Genomic DNA, 16,489 nt, shown 5'->3' with positions numbered 1-16,489 from the left:
CAGAGCAGCAGAGTTCAAAGCTCTGGCCAGACTGGCGAACCGGACATTGCGGGATACATGCTGGAGTTCAGTAAACTCAGGAAAACCCCTGCTTTAGTACACTCTGGTAAGGGGCAGGGAGACGAGACAAAAGTCCCTAGTGGAGGTGGAAGGTTTTTGTTGCCAAAACCGGGCATTTGTAGCTCCCTTGATCTCTGTGCCTCATGAAGTTGAGCCAGCTATCAGCTACCTCTTTTCTCAAGAGCGCTGTTTCCTGGTGTCATGATCATGAGGGTTAGCCAGCATCCTGGGGACTAAGGGTTAACTATGTCCCTTACCTAAACCAGGTGGCAGGCAGTCAATAGGAATGTAGGTAGGACTTTCAAACTGGGACAAAGAATTTTTGTTTTTTTCCCTCCTTTTTCCCTGGGCGGTTCCCTCCAGCTACTGAGGGAGACAGACATCTCTCTCTCTCTCTCTCTCTCTCTCTCTCTCCAAGAAGCAACTCTTCACTCCTCTGTGAGTAGGGTAACGTTTAGATCAGTCCATTAGGTTTTACTGTTTTATGGTTTGGGAAATGGGATCTGATGTCTGTGCACTTTTAAAAAATGTTTTGGCTTCCCTTTGTAACTAAGTTCTAGGCCCATGGTGGAGTTTCTCCATGGCTACGTCTACACAGCTGTTCTTGTGCAAAAATTTGCAGAGCGTCTACACTGCACGTGCGTTGTTGCGCAAGTAAATTTACAGGCCAGCGTTGGAAAACAGGGCTTCTTCCGGAAGAGTTATTCCTCTGCCCACGAGGAATAAGCCCTCTTGCGCAAGAGCTCTTCCACAAGAAGGCAGTGTAGACAGGTAACATGAATTTCTTGCACAAGAAAGCCCTATAGCTAAAATGGCCATCAGAGCTTTCTTGCGCAAGAGAGCATCCACACGGCCATGGACGCTCTTGTGCAAAAGCACATGGCAGTGTGAACGTGCTCTTGTGGAAGACCTTTTGCACAAGAACTCTTGCGCAAAACAGTTCTTGCGCAAGAAGCCTGCAGTGTAGACGTAGCCCATGAGTATTTCTTTTTTACTTTTCCATCTAGTCATTATGCTTGCAACAGGAATAGTGTGGTGATAATAAAAGTTCTTTCTCTTTCCTTTTTATTAACCTGGTATTGGGTAATGGTTGTGTCCTGGTTTGTACTCTGGGGGTGAGATTTCCCAAGGGATCTCTCCCCTGATTTTCTTATCAATACTTGAGTGGTGGCAGCAGAGTTTTTTTTATCCCCAAAGTCTAGGTTAAGATTTTGGGGGGAAGTTTTATACAAAGCCTGGTAGATAAGATTTTGGGGTACTATTGCTGGCCTCCACTTCTGCATTTATTGTGCCAGAGTGGGGAAGGAGCCATGCCACCTGGGCTGGGAAGGTGGGTTTGAGGCCTGAGGGGGCCGGGTTTCACCTCGCAGCCCAGTTGCTCTGGAGAGCAGTTTGCTGCTGAGTTTTTATTAGAAATGTGTTTGTTATTGTGGTGGGGCATGTGGTGAAGCATGGTGCTAATCCAAAGAGTGACTCATGTTGGCTGTTCAGTCTGGCCCACTGTGCACATTCACAAACCATGAGTCAGGCCCAGCTAAACATCAGGGCAGGCTGAAAAACCATGAGAGTTGTAAAACTGATAAATGTGAGAGTCCTTTTCTTTGCCTTCTTGTGCCTGAGCCTTCAAAGTGTGTGTGTGTGTGTGTGTGCGTGCCTGAGCCTTCAAAGTGTGTGTGTGTGTGTGTGTGTACGTGTGTGTACAGGGAGAGGTCAGATTCTCACATCAGCCCGTGACTTCAGGAACTGGGTCTTTAAGAGAACCACAAAATATCATGAGAGTCACAATAAATCACATGACATAGCAACACTGTTTGGGGGGGCTCCATATTGATCACCATTGTGGGGGCCCACAGCAAGTCTGCTCCTCCTGCAGGTATAACAAGTGTATTGCTAGCAGCTAGCCCTGCTCCCTCACCCTGAGAGCCACGCTGGCTTCTTCCTGCTTTGTGCATCAGTCCCACTAAAGACAGGAGCAACCAGAACTCTGCTGGCCATTCTTCTGGTGATGCACGTGCCCAGCTGGACCCCCGCTTGCTGCCTCTTCCCTGGGCAGACTCTGCAGCGCCAACAGGAATGAGAAGTCGTTCGCATGCCCGGTAGCCAGCACAGTCAGTGAATAAGACTGTGCACACACTTGGGATGGATGGCTGCAGCAAGAAGGTCCCACTTTGACACAGCTGCTTCTTGGACTGTAGTTTGCTGACGTGCGGTTTCCAGTGGGTTTGCTGGCTGACCAAGGCCTTAAGTGGGAATTGTGAGACCTTCTCAAATTCTGGTTTGGGAGCAAACTACAACTACCCCCGACGAAGTTTTGGCTGAAAGGAGTTAGAGATTGTTTCTGAATGGGGCTTTTTGTTTAGCAGAGCTCTGGTCATAGATGTCTGATGCCAAGAGCTAGATGGAGGTTTCAGGTAAAGGGGGCTGGAGGATAAGTAGCCTAGCAGGAGAAGTGATGGTGCAAGGCCACCTTTGCTGTCTGGATGAAACTTATCATTGGAAGGGATTTTCTCACGGGGCACTAGGGGGCAGAACTCTACTTACAACCAAGTTGTGTTTTTGTATGGCAGTTGTGTTCAAGAGCATTCCTTGGCAGACAACGGTTGCACAAGCCTGGGAAGTGCACCTGGAGGCTGCTGACATTTATGAGTTTTAAAAAAAGACCACGGTATAATCTAGGAAATGCACATGGGACTAGGTCCAAAGCCATGAAAGTCGGGTGGCGCCACCTGCCAGGCACAAGCCTTGGCTGTCCAAAACCGTAGAGCAAAACTGTGTCTGTGCTCGCCGAGACAGGTGTGTGACTCCTCCAGAACCTCGAGGCCACAGGGCCTGTGACATGGAGCCAGGAAATGCCTGTTGGGTACGAGGACATTTTCTAGAACTTCCCAATTCCTGTCAGGGAAACAGAACGGATGGACTGCCTGCCCTGGGGTTAAGCCACTCCTTGTGTTACGTTCTGGGGGGCTGAGTTCTTATTCGCCTTTAGGTATTTGATCAGTCTGCTCCCCTGGCTCCTGCATGTCCGGTAAGCGGTGTGACTGTGTGTCTTGGGACAGCCCCAGCAGGCTCAGAGACAGTAAGAGGCTTGCTCACAGCAAGTCAGTTTTCAGAACTGGGAAGAGAAGCCGGGAATCCTGACTTCTCCCTCCCTGCGCTGTCTGATACACAGGCTTTGCTCCCACTCAACACGCGGGAACTGCTCGCAGCCAGGCTGCCCTGGAGGTGAAAAAGAACTCTGCCTGCCAAAGATGCTGTGTTAACACACGAGCCATCTTCTTCCAGGCACGCAGTGGGTTGAACCTGAACCATCTCTTTGGACTCCGCCGCGATGTGACCTCCCAACAGACGGGGGTGTGGAGCCGAGCTCCCCTGCAGCCCCAAAGGCCATTGCTTTTAAACTCCATGGAAGAAGAAAGGCTGAATTGTTCCCAGTGCAATTCTGTGGCTGGTGCCCTGTGACTGGCACAACGCAGAGAACCCTCTAACGCTCATCAGGCAGCCAGCACCGGCTCTGCAGAGACTCTCGGACCCAGGAAATGAACCTCTAGAAAACGCAATCGAGAAGGAGAGGCCTGCGTTGTGGTGTGCTCAGTCGGAGCTCGGTGGGCTGTGGCCTGGGGTTGGCTCCAAGCCGCCTTTGGAAACAGGGCTAGAAGGGTGGGTACACGGGAAAAGCCGGCCAGACCTGGGCATAGAGGGGCCTATGTGCACAGCAGTTCTGCCAGGGAGTAGCCATGCCCCCGCAGCCCTGCTCCGCATCCTGGGGCGGGCACGCCCTGTGGGCGAGGGGCGTGAAGTGCTCTGCTTGGGGGAGCGGAGGCAGGTGGTTTCATGATGAGACCATCACTGTTGGGGGCTGCAGAGAGGCACCGGGAGGTGCAGAGCTTCACACCTGGCCGTGTTGTTTCTAACCATCTGCAAGAATTCAGCCTGGAGCCCTTGTGAAGAAGGGAGCTCGGGCTCCCCGAGTGGTGCCGGTGTTGGGCCATGCTGCAGAACCAGCCCACGGATGTGCTGGAACAGCAGCACGGCCGCGCCTGCGGCAGCAGAGCTAAAGGCTCGCTGTTGAGCCTTGCTCATGCGTGCCCCCATAAAACCACAGGGCCGTGCTGTACATCACTCGTACAGAGTGAAATGAGCCCTCTCCCTGGCCACTGGGTGTGCTGCAAACGATGCAGCGTGCCTGCCGGCCGGACCCCAAGGGCTCATTGCACAGCAAGGGGAAGTCAGTTCCCCAAGGACCTTCCTGCCCTAACAGATAGGGAGGCGGGTGTGTGCAGCTGCTCATGTATTCAGAGCCCCCTCATGGGAACTGTGATTAGTTGGGTGTTTTTCCAGCAGATTCTCTCACGAATCATTCTTAGTCCAGCCAGATGGAGACACAAGGACGCCCATCCTTTAAACTCCCTTTTTACAGGCCCTTCTTCCCAGAGCACCTGTTCCTGGCATGCGGGACACCTCGCCATGGGCAGGCTGGGACCCCCGAAGAGCCCGAGAACGGTGCTTGTTTGCTAGAGGGTGAGCAACTGTGCCAACTGTGCCGCTCACGGCGTTGGACCGGGGGTGCCCGATTTCCTCCTTCCCCAGCTGCCAGACGACAAGGGGACCATAAATACACCTTGCGGGGCTCTTGGCCCTTCCTCTCCCATTTCTCGGCACAAAACGGGCTGTTTCCTGGGAGGGCAGAGTGTGGATTGGCCCACTCCACAGCTGCCCTGACCTGACCGCTGGGCTGTCCTTCTCCCTCCTCTTCAGTCCGAAGACTCAGTGAGGAAACAACCCAGGGCAGAGGAAGGGGTGTTAGAAGCCAGGGGAGCATGGGATGGGAAAGACATAGGACTTAGCATCTTAGTGGGTGACCCCCCCCAGCCCACCCTCTAGATTATTTCACCAACCTCGGCTCTGGGCTTGCTAATAAACAAAAGTGTTTTTCAAACGTCAGCTCCTTGATCTGCACTTTTCTCACCCCAAGACTGTCCGTGGATGTACCGCAGACGTCAGCCTATTAGAAGAGGTCTCCGTTAAGCACCACTTCGGGTGGCCGAAAGAATTGGGGCTGGAAGCCTTGGGAATGAGGGAAGGTAAAAAGGGGGAATTTTGTAGTGAGCAGCAATGCATCGGCAGCCATTTTACAGCAGGGAGGGAAACCAGCCTTCTGAAGAAGCTGCAGCCATGGAGAACAAGGCAGATGTCCCGAGGCTGCCACTGGAGGCCAGTGGGTGTATTGACGGGATGAGCTGTTGTCACCATCTGCTCTGCAGTTTCCCACTGGCACCAACACAACCTGTGGTGCAGGTGTGATAGTGGCCGTGCACAGCCGCTCCTTCTCTTAAAGCAGGCCTCCCTTCTCTGGCCGGGCACACTCAGGCCGCAGTGTGGCAGCCTTTCCTTGCACTGCTGTCACCTGCCCTTTCCTGCAAACCCCCCTGCAGACTGCAGATTGCGCCGGAGCAATCTGACCTCAGCTACCATCAAGGGCAGTTGTGCCAAACAAAGCAGAAAAGGCTCGTAAGATCCAGGGGTATAAAGAGACCCGGCACAAAGGGCTTGGGATGGCACTGAGCACTGTGACCTTGCTGGGAGATGGATGCCGGACTCAGGCTGGCCCTCCTTGCTCCCCAGAAAGCAGGGAGCTCCCAGATTGTGCTAGGAGAGCGTGGGACTGCTGAGGGTGGCAGCTTGCGACCCTGCCACAAGCCTGTGGCACCTTGTGCTGTGCACCTCGTGCCGAGGCAGCGCCCTGCTGTGGCCACAAGGGAACGAGACTGGGCTGAGAGCAAGCTCATGGTTGTCAGTCCGGGGTCGAGTCACTGGTTGCCCGTAGGCAGATTCACCAGGGAGGTGAGACTCAGCCCTCTGGGTGGGGGACAAAAGGGGCTGAGCAGAGACACGTTCCACGCTCTCCAGGAGACACGAGCGCTGGGGCTGTTAGCGCCCGAGGAAGGAGATGATGGTGAAGGGCTGGTGTCCTAGCCCTGCAGACAAACCCTGCGTTTATCTCCAGTGCAGATGGCGCTTTCCCCAGGCAACGATGACGTGTCTTCACTCTGATGAGCGAGGAGCTCCAGCTCCGTCGTCCGCTCGCCTTGGGACGGCCTGCTGCGATGCACAGCCATGGCCCAGCTGGCGTGCCAGTTGGGCACCGATCTGTTGGCAAGGAAGCGGATGCTCCTTTTCCCTTGGCTTGCTAAGGCACCTGGGCTACAAACAGCCTCTTTCACCCCGTCACGAAGGGCCCACTTTGGACACAACTTACGTCACGCGCAGCTCCACTCAATCTAGCTGCCGGGTGGAGAGGTCACAAGCAGCTGGTGCACGGCATGTGGCACAGCTCAGCCATGGCAGGCCAGGCCAGGGCAGGCAGACAGAACATCGGTCCGTCCAGTAGCTCCTCGCACAGCCAACAGCGGGGAGCGCAAACCAGTTCCGCTGGCAGGAAGAGGAGCCAAATGACGGTGCAGGATTGAAGCTTGTGGCTTCGGGGAGTGTAACCGAGAAGAACAGGGCATGGGACGCGGTTCTCTTCTGGCCGGGCTGCAGGGTCCTTCCTGGTCACATGGGGGCAGGCAGGGAAGCTGGCTTGGCTAATGGCTCAGTCACATCCTGAAAGGGGAGTCTGCAGGTGAGGGAGCGTGGCCGACCCTCCAACTGGGCACGCCTGTTTCTCCAGTGCCATGGTGGGCAGGGCAAGACTTGGCTCCATGCTCGGACCACTTGCTATTCCTCGCTCATCTGTGGTCACATGATTGAAATACCAGCTTGGCCTCCAAACCCTGGAAAAGTACCAGGCTCTGAAAACCAGTTACTGCCGCCACTGGCATTCCAGCAAAGATTCATGATTGTTCCTGGGCTCAGCAGGACCGGGGAGAAGAGAATGATGAGCATTATCACGGATGGCTTTTCTCACCGCCCATCCTTGTCCAGGCCTCAAGGGGTGGCTGGGTTAGTCTGCGTCTGCCAAAACGACGAGGAGTCCGGTGGCACCTTAGAGACACAAATTGATTTGGGCAGAGGCTTTCATGGGTAACAACCACTTTGTTAGAGGCCCGGAGAGCATTTTACAGCCGAGTTACAGAGCAGCCAAGGGCCGGTTCACATTACTGTGCAGCGGAGTGCCTTTCGGGGGGGGGGGGGGTTTGCTGGCACCATGGTTGAGTGTCCAAGGTACCACAGGACCGCCCGTTGGTTGTGCAGATCCAGACTAACAGGGCACCCTTCTGAGACTGTTGACAGCTAGTATTTCTGGCAAGGAGGACTTCAAAATATCAGCCAATCAGCATCTATGGGTGTATGGTTGTGATTTCCAGCAGTGCTATTTTCAGGGGGATGAGATGAAAAATAATGTGGGTGTTTTCTAGTTAAGAATTTAAGCAGGAATTAAATATACCCAATAGCCCACATAATACGAGGTGCCTGAATTATTTGATGTGACTCTGTGGGAGGGAAGTATCATCTAGTGGTCACAGCAGGAAATTGGCAGTCAAGACACCTGGGAGCTATTTTTATATCTAGCTCTGAATCCTGTGACTCTGAGCAAACCTCTTCATGGTCATTGCCACGTGCCTCAGTTTACCCACTTGTAAAACAGGTGCTATCACATCCCAGAGAAGCATTGTGAAATTAAGCCATCAATGATTATAAAACACATCCCTGTTCAGGAAAGGTCATAAGCATGGGGCTTAAAGTGACACACGTGCCAAATGCTTTTCTGACTCAGTGATAGGTGTTTGCAGGAGTGGGCCTGAAGTCTCTCCCGCCACTCGGCCAAAGACAAGGAACTCCCACCCAAAGAATCCTGGGCCTGGTTCCTCAGTTTGACTGTCCGCGTGGTCATGAGGGAAATAAGTTTATTCAGATTGTGCCTAGAACATTTTGGCTGGGGAGCCCCGCACATGCCCCCTGCCAGACCCAGGCTGGTCCAGGAGTTTTTCTGTTTTTATTTTCATGCACAGCAGCCGCGTTCTCTGCAGATCGTGGTGCAGAGATCTCTTGCATAATTCCAGGGCAATATTTTCCTTGCTGTGCGGGGGCTGTTTGTGTCAAACATGAAGTGTGAAGATGACCACGACTGGGAGGGAGGTGAAGGTGGGAACTCCCTGCTGGTCCTCCTGAGTCTGGAAAATGCCCTTTCAGTCCTACCAGATCCCACCTACTGGAGTTCGAGGCCCCCCGTGGCTGTACGTATGTGTGTACATGGATATCTCCACGTGGTTCTGCGTGGCTCTCTTGTTAGACCATGAGGCTCTCAATCTCAGGCATGGGTTCAATCGGATGCTCGGCTCATTGCTTAGTTACCTTACTAGTGAGGGGCCGGTCCAACCCCCCAGCTAGACAGTCTCACTCATCTTCTCATGCAGGCTGGCACTGTTTGAGCCAGATCACCGGTCCTGGAGGCGAGTGGGAAGGGGTGTGTGCAGCAAACTGCAACACACCAGGAGTCTCCCTGGTCTTATTTCCTGATGTCAGTGTCCCTCGGATCTCGAGGAATCTTACCCCTTCGGATTTTCATAGTAGCTCTTGGAATTATACCCTCCACAGTTCCCACCCCCAGAGCCCGGCCCATGACTTTGCCTCCAGGAGATGGCGGAGTGCAGCTGGCCACTGGGCACCGAGGGGAGCTGCTCTGGCCTGACAAACCCCATCAGAGCTGCTGCTGGGGCAGGGGACCCCACGCAGAAAAGCAGGATGGAGCAGCCTCTGAACTGGGATGAGGAGGCAGATCCAAGGGGCCTGGTTTTGCTTTAGCGACGCCAGCCTACGGAGGAAGCGCCTCCCCGATCCAATCTGGATTTACATTACACGGGCATGAGCAGGAGCAAACGTGCGCTTGGGGCAGACCCGATTTGCACATCATCTCTGTGCGGGGGAGAAGCAGCTGCTTTCCGTTGAGGTACCACAACACACGCTGCCCCTGCAGCTCAATAATCAACCCTCGTGCTGCTAAGAGGCCTGTCACATGATCTCTGGAAGCCCACAGAGAGGCAGAGCAGCACCCCTGAAACGGGTCAGCACCAAACCTTGGGCAGGTTCCTGTGTGTGGCTGGAAGCAGCAGCACTTCCGGGGAATGCCGGGGATGGGTGGTTTAGCAGGTGAAGCAAGGGCGCTGAGGGTACAGGTGGGGATTCCCAGCTAGCTGGGGAGAGGGGGAATGGGAGCATCATGGGCTATAGCAGGTGCTGAAGACACTGGGGGCCTGGAAGCTGCATGCCAGCCAGCAAATCCAAGTCGCTGTGTCTCAGACAATATTGTGACAGGCTTCGAAAGGAGCTTTCTCTGGTGCCTCTCTTCTCTCCTCTCCCAAAGGCTGACCTTGCCCTTACAGCTGGAAACACTCCAAGGCTGGGAAAGGCAAAACCAGAGGTTCTCACATCCAGGGCGAAGGGGGCGAGCACCCAGGGCATCAGGGCTGGGGGCCATGGCCAAGAGACAAGAAGCCGGGTGGGCCACAAATCCTTTCAGCATCTTTCCCCCAGCAAAAGCGCCTCAACCCCCCTCCACTGACTCTCTCCAGAAGCCCCTCAGTGTCCCTCCCCCAGGGGGTTTTCCCCTAAGATCAAGTGACCTTCCCCCTCCTCCATGGTTGGTTCTGGTTGGCCCATCAGTGACTTACCCCCAGTGACTGGCTCCCCTCAGGATCTTCCCCCCCACCTGATCCCTTCAGTGGCTCTTACCCCCACCAGTGACCCCCCCTTGGCCACCCAAGTGACTGACCCCCGAGGATCTTCCCCCCACCTGATCCCTTCAGCAGCTCTTACCCCCACCAGTGACCCCCCCTTGGCCACCCAAGTGACTGACCCCCCAGGACCTTCCCCCCCACCTGATCCCTTCAGTGGCTCTTACCCCCACCAGTGACCCCCCCTTGGCCACCCAAGTGACTGACCCCCCAGGACCTTACCCCCCACCTGATCCCTTCAGCCGCTCTTACCCCCACCAGTGACCCCCCCGGCCACCCAAGTGACTGACCCCCCAGGACCTTGCCCCCCACCTGATCCCTTCAGCAGCTCTTACCCCCACCAGTGACCTCCCCTGGCCACCCAAGTGACTGACCCCCCAGGACCTTGCCCCCCACCTGATCCCTTCAGCGGCTCTTACCCCCACCAGTGACCTCCCCCGGCCACCCAAGTGACTGACCCCCCAGGACCTTGCCCCCCACCTGATCCCTTCAGCGGCTATTACCCCCACCAGTGACCTCTTTCCCCCCCGCCCGTCTCAGGCTCCCCGACCCTGCCCCCGCGCCACCCTCTGCCTCCGCTCGCAGGGGCGGGACTGGGCGGGGCCCGCTCTCCGCTCTGCCTGAGAGGCTGGGCAGGGGAGCAGCCGCCGTGTGTCCCGCGTCCTGCCCGGGTAAGGGGCCGCCGGGCTGCACCGTGCGGGCCGGGAGAAGCAGGGCGGGCGAGGCGGGGCTGGACCGGGGGGAGTGTCGCTGCGGGGCGGGACAGGGCCGGGCCGGACCGGGGGGAGTGTCGCTGCGGGGCGGGGCAGGGCCGGGCCGGGCCGGACCGGGGGGAGTGTTGCGGCGGGGCAGGGTAGTGCGGGGCGGGGCCGGACCGGCGTGGGGGTTGCGGTGCGCAGGCTGCGCAGCGAGGGCGCCCCGCAGGTGGGTGCGGGGCCGGCTGGGCGCTGCCAGGACAAGGCTCTGCGGGGCGACCCCTGCGCCGGCCGAGTCCAGCCTTAGCCCGGCTCACGCGTCCTCTCCTTGCCCCCGGCCGGTGCGTGTCCGGGCCAGGGCCGCCGCTGGACCCCTGGGGACCGGGACCGGTGAGCCCCGCTTGCTGCCGCCCGGTGCGCGTCGGGCCGGGCCCGCAGGCAGGTCCCGGGCCGGGCGGCGGGGCGGGGCTCGGTGAGTTTTTCGCCAGTTCAGGCTTTGGGGCAGGTGCCTCCGGCGGGCAGGCCGGGAAGCTGGAAGTGCTGACGGGGCTTCCCTGCCGCCGGCTCTGGGGGTTTCCTCGCCGAGCTGCGCTGCGCTGCGGGCGGCTCCTGTTGCGCGCGGCCGCGGGAGCGCAGCGCGGGGCGGATCGCTGGGGGCACCTGGCCTGCTGCCCGTTGGCCGGGCCAGAATCTGCCTAGAACGCGCGTCTCCCCCCGGCCGCGGGAGCAGGGGCGCGGAGCCCGGCGGTCCCCGGGCCGCAGCCCTGGTGCGGCGGGCGAGTTCGACTCCGACCCGGGTGTCTCGTTTGCGGGAAGGTCCGAGCGTCGCTGGGGCTCCGCTGGCTCCGCGATCAGGTGACCGGTCCCAATGACAGCGCCTTGTTCAGCAGGCTCGAGTCCCTCCGTGTGACCGGCGAATTCACCCTGGGGCTCCCGGCTTTGAGAAGGGATTCCCCGCGCAGCGCGGGGCTGGCGAGGCTACCCATCCCTCCCGCTCCCCCTTCCCCTTCGTGGGTGATTAGACAGTTCCCGCGGGTGAGATGATGATGTCTGGCTCTGCCTGCTTCCTGTGCTGGCCTTTTGCTTTGTAACGGGACGTTGGGTCTTTGTCAGGCTCTGTCCAGAGGCAGCCAATGCAAGCTCCAAACGTGGCCGCTCAGAGCCACAGAAGTGGCTTTCCTGATAGCAGAATGAGCCCAGATGCACTTGTAAGGAGTCTGGTTGGTGGGTTAGGCAAGCAGATCTTTACCTGTCTTTCAAGGCCTTGAGCTCTGGGCTCTGCTTCAGTAGGCCACGGCTGATCTCAAACACATGAGAAATCCCCTTGGACCCAGGGCTTGGGGTTAGGCATGTGCCTAAGTAGAATGCTGAAAGGGGCTCTAAAGGAACAATCGGTTATTTCGAACCCTCTGCTCCTGCGGAGTGGGTCAGCCTTGCTTTTCTCCTGCTGCAGCAGCTTCTGGGCAAGAAACCCTGTCCAAGCTCTGCAGAACCTCTAGGGTGAGAGCAAGAGATTTTCTTCTCCTTGCCCCTCTGCTTTCCGGGCGGTCTGTCACCGGGTGGGAATGCCTGCCTTTCCGCAAGGAGGGAATTCTTTCCTGCTCTTCCCCCTCCGCATTGCAAATCTTTTTCTCCTTTCGCTCTCGTAACCCTAGAAATGAGCAGTGCGACTGAGGAACGCTGCCTTGTAAGGTTTAATCCTGTTCCCCCTCCTTGTATCACATCTGCTCTCTCTGCTCGGCGCGCGTTCCCCCTGCACGCTGCTCTTCTATAAAGTTTTTATTACCATGTTTAAGAAACTTGGAACTTGCTCGGTAGCCTCCCCTCTGTTCCCAACCTGCCCCGGATGGTGAAGTTGTCACTGAGTCAACTCTCCCCAGAGAGCCTGAGATGGGTCTGGCCCTTCTTTTACCCAGCCAGCACAGGCCACCGCAAAGACACTTGTGCCAAGAACATCCTTGGGTGGTAATGGATTTGAAAAGTTTGTGGTTGTGTTTGTGCCTAATTGGAGTTCTGAGCAGATGACATTTTCCCTTTGCATCCATACAGACCAAGCCCTCCCCCCAGTTTCTTTTCGTATAACCCTCAAGAGGCAGCCGAAAGTTCCTGAGAAGTAGGAAACTTGCAGCATTTCAGAGGCCCAGTCAGTGCTGCAGAGTGTCTGCACTCAGGGAAAAGATAATGAGGAGACTAAGGGGGGGGGGGGGTTAGGATAGAGGTCCATGAAATCCTGACTGGTGTGGCGAAAATGAATAAGGAAAAGTTATTTACTCCTTCCCATAGCAAAAAAACTAGATGTCATCAAATGAAATGAATAGCAGCAGGTTTAAAACAAACAAAAGGAAGTTTTTCTTCACGGGGCGCACAGTCAACCTGTGGAACTCCTTGCCACAAGAGGTTGTGAAGACCAGGACTTTTAACAGGGTTCCAAAAAACCCCTAAAGAAATTAATAGAGGTTAGATCCATCAATGGCTATTAGCCAGGATGGGTAGGGCTGGTGCCCCTAGTCTCTGTCAGTGGCTGGGAAGGGGTGGCAGGAGATGGATCACGTGATGATTTATAAGGATGTAAAATCCCATATAATTGGTTAACTAGTTAGACTTAATGCTTAACTAGTTAACCAATTAAAAGAGAGGTGGATGAGAGGGGGCAGGAGCAGCCCCTCTCCATGGCAGCCCCCCTGTGGAGGCCCCACCAGTTAAGTTGTCACATTCCTAATGATTCCCTGTTGTGTTCCCTCCCTCTGGGGCACTTGGCATTGGCCACTGTGGGCAGACAGGATCCTGGGCTGGATGTACCTTTGGTCTGACCCAGTCTGGCCGTTCTCATATCACTTTCTCATCAGTAAAAGCCACTGGGGTGAAGTAGGGTTCAGAAGAAAGGCCACAGGGTTTGTGAGGATAAGAAATCTTGGGGGAGAAATAGGAGGCTCTGTAGGAAAAAGTGCTGTGATCCTCCAGTGAGTTTTCCCGGAGAGAAGAGTTGCCTTGTGTATAAAGCAGCTAGCATCCCAAGAATGTACACACAGTAATAGCATTTGCACATGAAGAATGCCTGCTGATGTCAATAGGAAAGAAAAAATCTAATTGCACTATATCTGCATATGTGAAGTCATGGGATGGCTAATGTTTTATGTCCCTCGGGAATGATTAAATCAATAGCTAGGGATCTCCTTGGCATAACAGTTGTAGAGGCAATCTGTATCGTTAATTGGAAGTCCTTTCCTTCCAGTGATTTAGAACCCAAGCTAACCTTGCCCTTGTTAGCTTCAAGTGTTCACCTTGCAGCATCACTCCTGTGCTGCCTTGCTGTAGCAAACTGCTGGGCTCTCAATGGGCCTCCGCTTTGCAGTGCTCGGTGTGTTTTACATGGAGAAGAGACTGTTCATCCACTGGCCTGTGACACATCAGGAGGATCCATCACAGGCTTGTAAATATCAATGTGGAGGAAAGGGCAGGAGGAGGGGGTGCACAACTTCTGTTACTCCCCCTTCCCCCCCAAAAAGCGAACATCATTCTGGGCTGCATGAACAGGAGTGCTGTGAGCAAGCCACGAGAAGTCATTCTTCCGCTCTGCTCTGCACTGATTAGGCCTGAATTGGAGTATTGTGTCCAGTTCTGGGTGCCGCATTTCAGGAAAGATGAGCAGAAATTGGAGAAGGTCCAGAGAAGAGCAACAAAAATGATGAAAGGTCTAGAGAACATGACCTATGAAGGAAGACTGAAAGAATCGGGCTTGTTTAGCTTGGAAAGGAGAAGACTGAGAGGGGACAAATACCTAAAAGGGTGTGACGAGGAGGGAGGAAAACTTGTTCTCCTAGGCCTCTGAGAACAGGCCAAGAAGCAATGGGCTTTAAACTGCCACAAGGGAGGTTTAGGTTGGACATTAGAAAAGACTTCCTACCTGTCAGGGTGGTAAAGTGCTGAAATAAATTGCCTAGGGGGGGTTGTGGAATCTCCATCACTGGAGATAGGTAAGAGCAGGTTGGACAGACATCTATCAGGGATGGTCTAGATCAGTGGTCTCCAACCTTTCTACACCCAAGATCACTTTTTAAATGACAGGCCAAACCAAGATCTACTGCCCCGCCCCGCCCCTTCCTTGAAGCCCCGCCCCTTTCTTGAAGCTCAGCGAGGGTGCACCACGCTCCACATGGGCTGGCGCAGAGGAGAAGCTGCCTGGCCAGCTGGCTGTGGCCTTCAGCCCGGAGGAGGCTGCCCCATGCTCCAGCTGATCGGCGGCTTCCCCTCTGCGCCTGCCCATGTGGAGCTTGGTGCACCCTGGCTGAGTGCCATGGCCAGCTGGCCAAGAAGCTGCTTCTCTTCGCTCCCGCCCAGCTGCCCTGCACTCAGCCCGGGAAGCTTGCTCCAGCACAGCTGGAGCCTGACGCAGCCTCCCTGGGCTGAGTGCAGGGCAGCCGGACTGGAGGGAAGAGAAGCAACTGCCCGGCCAGCTGGCCATGGCGCTCAGCCAGGGTGCACCAAGCTCCACGTAGGCAGGCTCAGAGGAGAAGCCGCCGATCAGCTGGAGCGTGGGGCAGCCTCTTTCAGCTGAAAGCCACAGTCAGCTGCCTGGGGTGTTTCAGCCCTCCCGACCTCCCAGCTCCCACCATTCCTCGCAGCTACTCACCTGTGTTGTTGCTCGGTGAGTAGCTGCTCCTCAAATGAGGAAATCTAATGTAAATGTGCTGCGCAGGCGCGCAGTTCAGAGAGGGCTCAAGAACTGCTCTTAGAGCCCCTGAGATCTACCGGTAGATCGCGACCTACTGGTTGGTGACTACGGGTCTAGATTTTTGGTGCTGGGTCCTGCCGTGAGGGCAGGGGACTGGACTCGATGACCTCTCGAGGCGTGGTGGATATAGGGCAGGGTGAGTGGGGTGGCTGCCCTGGGTCCCGCGGCGCTTTCATCCGCCCCGTCTCGAGGGCCCTTTTGGTTCTAGTGTTCTGTGATTCTGAGAACTCATTACTGGGTGAGCCCTTGCATTGTTGCTGGGGGACTCCCTGCCGAGTGGTACGGGAGCCCTCTGTTGGCTTTTCTTGGGAAGGGTTTACACGCTAAGTCTGCAGGGGTTTGATCCCCTTTCGTGGCTGTTGCCCTTTCTGTTGTCTCTTGTTAAAGACAGTTGCACGTGTGTGTCAGGCCTTTGAGCAGTATCTAACGGAGCTTAGTTGGCCAAGGAGGATAGAAGCTCGGTGGGACACAGACGCTATTGGGGACGTTGTTTCTTTTGCATCGTGTATCTGCTCTGGTCTGTGCTGATATTCTCTCCTAGCCTTTCCAGCCCACCCTCAGGTGACAGGGTTTTCCCGGGCCCACCAGCTGCTCTTCAGCTGTATACTGGGTAGGGTATGTTTTCCCTTTGCCCAGAGCTTGTGTGTATGGGAAATCTGAATTTGTGGGGCTAGATGGTGTGGAAGGGGTGGGGAAAGAAGGTTAGAGGCTCACATAACGGTGCCTCATCTGCCTTACGCATGTAACCTGCTTCTTCTACTCAAGCTTCGGTCCCCAGGAAGGCTCCAGTCGAATGGGCAGGGCCAAATGGGAGTTCCTTTTACAGCAGGCGTAATATGACTTTTTATGAGCTGTTGAGATCATCTTGCAACTGCATGGGAGTCCCCATTTAACAGTCAGGCAAAGATGAAAGCCTGTGGCTCTTAGAGAAGGAATCACAAGTCAGGTGGATCCGTAATGCTGCAGGGCTCGGGGAGAAAAAGTAAAAGTTGCCTTCTAGCTAGAAGCTGCCCTGCTACTGAGAACAAGAATCCCCAGCCAAGTTCCAGGGCACCGTTCTGAGCCATGTTTTGTGCTTAGGGCTTTCCTGAGCGGCATGAAACATGTGATTTTTGGCCATTTCACTGCTGTTCTAGGGTTCTCAGTGACATCTGCAAAACTGACAGCTGTCGTGGTCTGTTTCATTGTTGCTGCGGGACAAAGCTAGGAGCAGCAGCAGACACAGCGATGCAGGGAAGGCAGTTGCAGACTCGCAAAGTCAGAATTGCATCCGCTTCCGTTCTCGTCACATTCCTAGTGGCTTATTTTCCATTCTCAAATAAAATGGC

The 16,489-nt window shown here is 55.6% G+C and overlaps 1 protein-coding gene across 3 annotated transcripts in view; it reads left to right on the top strand.

Annotated features, from left to right (window-relative positions):
- LOC102446898 (ankyrin repeat and fibronectin type-III domain-containing protein 1-like) overlaps positions 1 to 16,489 on the top strand; it is a 368,753-nt gene that overhangs the window by 26,005 nt on the left and 326,259 nt on the right. For 2 of the 3 annotated variants that reach the window (XM_089782196.1, XM_089782194.1), the window contains exon 1: positions 10,311 to 10,405. The exons of the other annotated variant lie outside the window; for it this stretch is intronic. The gene's annotated coding sequence lies outside the window, so the exon portion shown is untranslated. Of the gene's footprint in view, positions 1 to 10,310; positions 10,406 to 16,489 lie in introns of those variants that run through there. 3 annotated transcript variants of the gene reach the window in all.

Source organism: Pelodiscus sinensis, chromosome 15 (assembly GCF_052426305.1).
Source record: "Pelodiscus sinensis isolate ZL-2025 chromosome 15, ASM5242630v1, whole genome shotgun sequence".
Classification (NCBI taxonomy): Eukaryota; Metazoa; Chordata; order Testudines; family Trionychidae; genus Pelodiscus; species Pelodiscus sinensis.
Note: the sequence above shows the minus strand (reverse complement) of the source record. Positions and strands in the feature narration are given on the sequence as shown.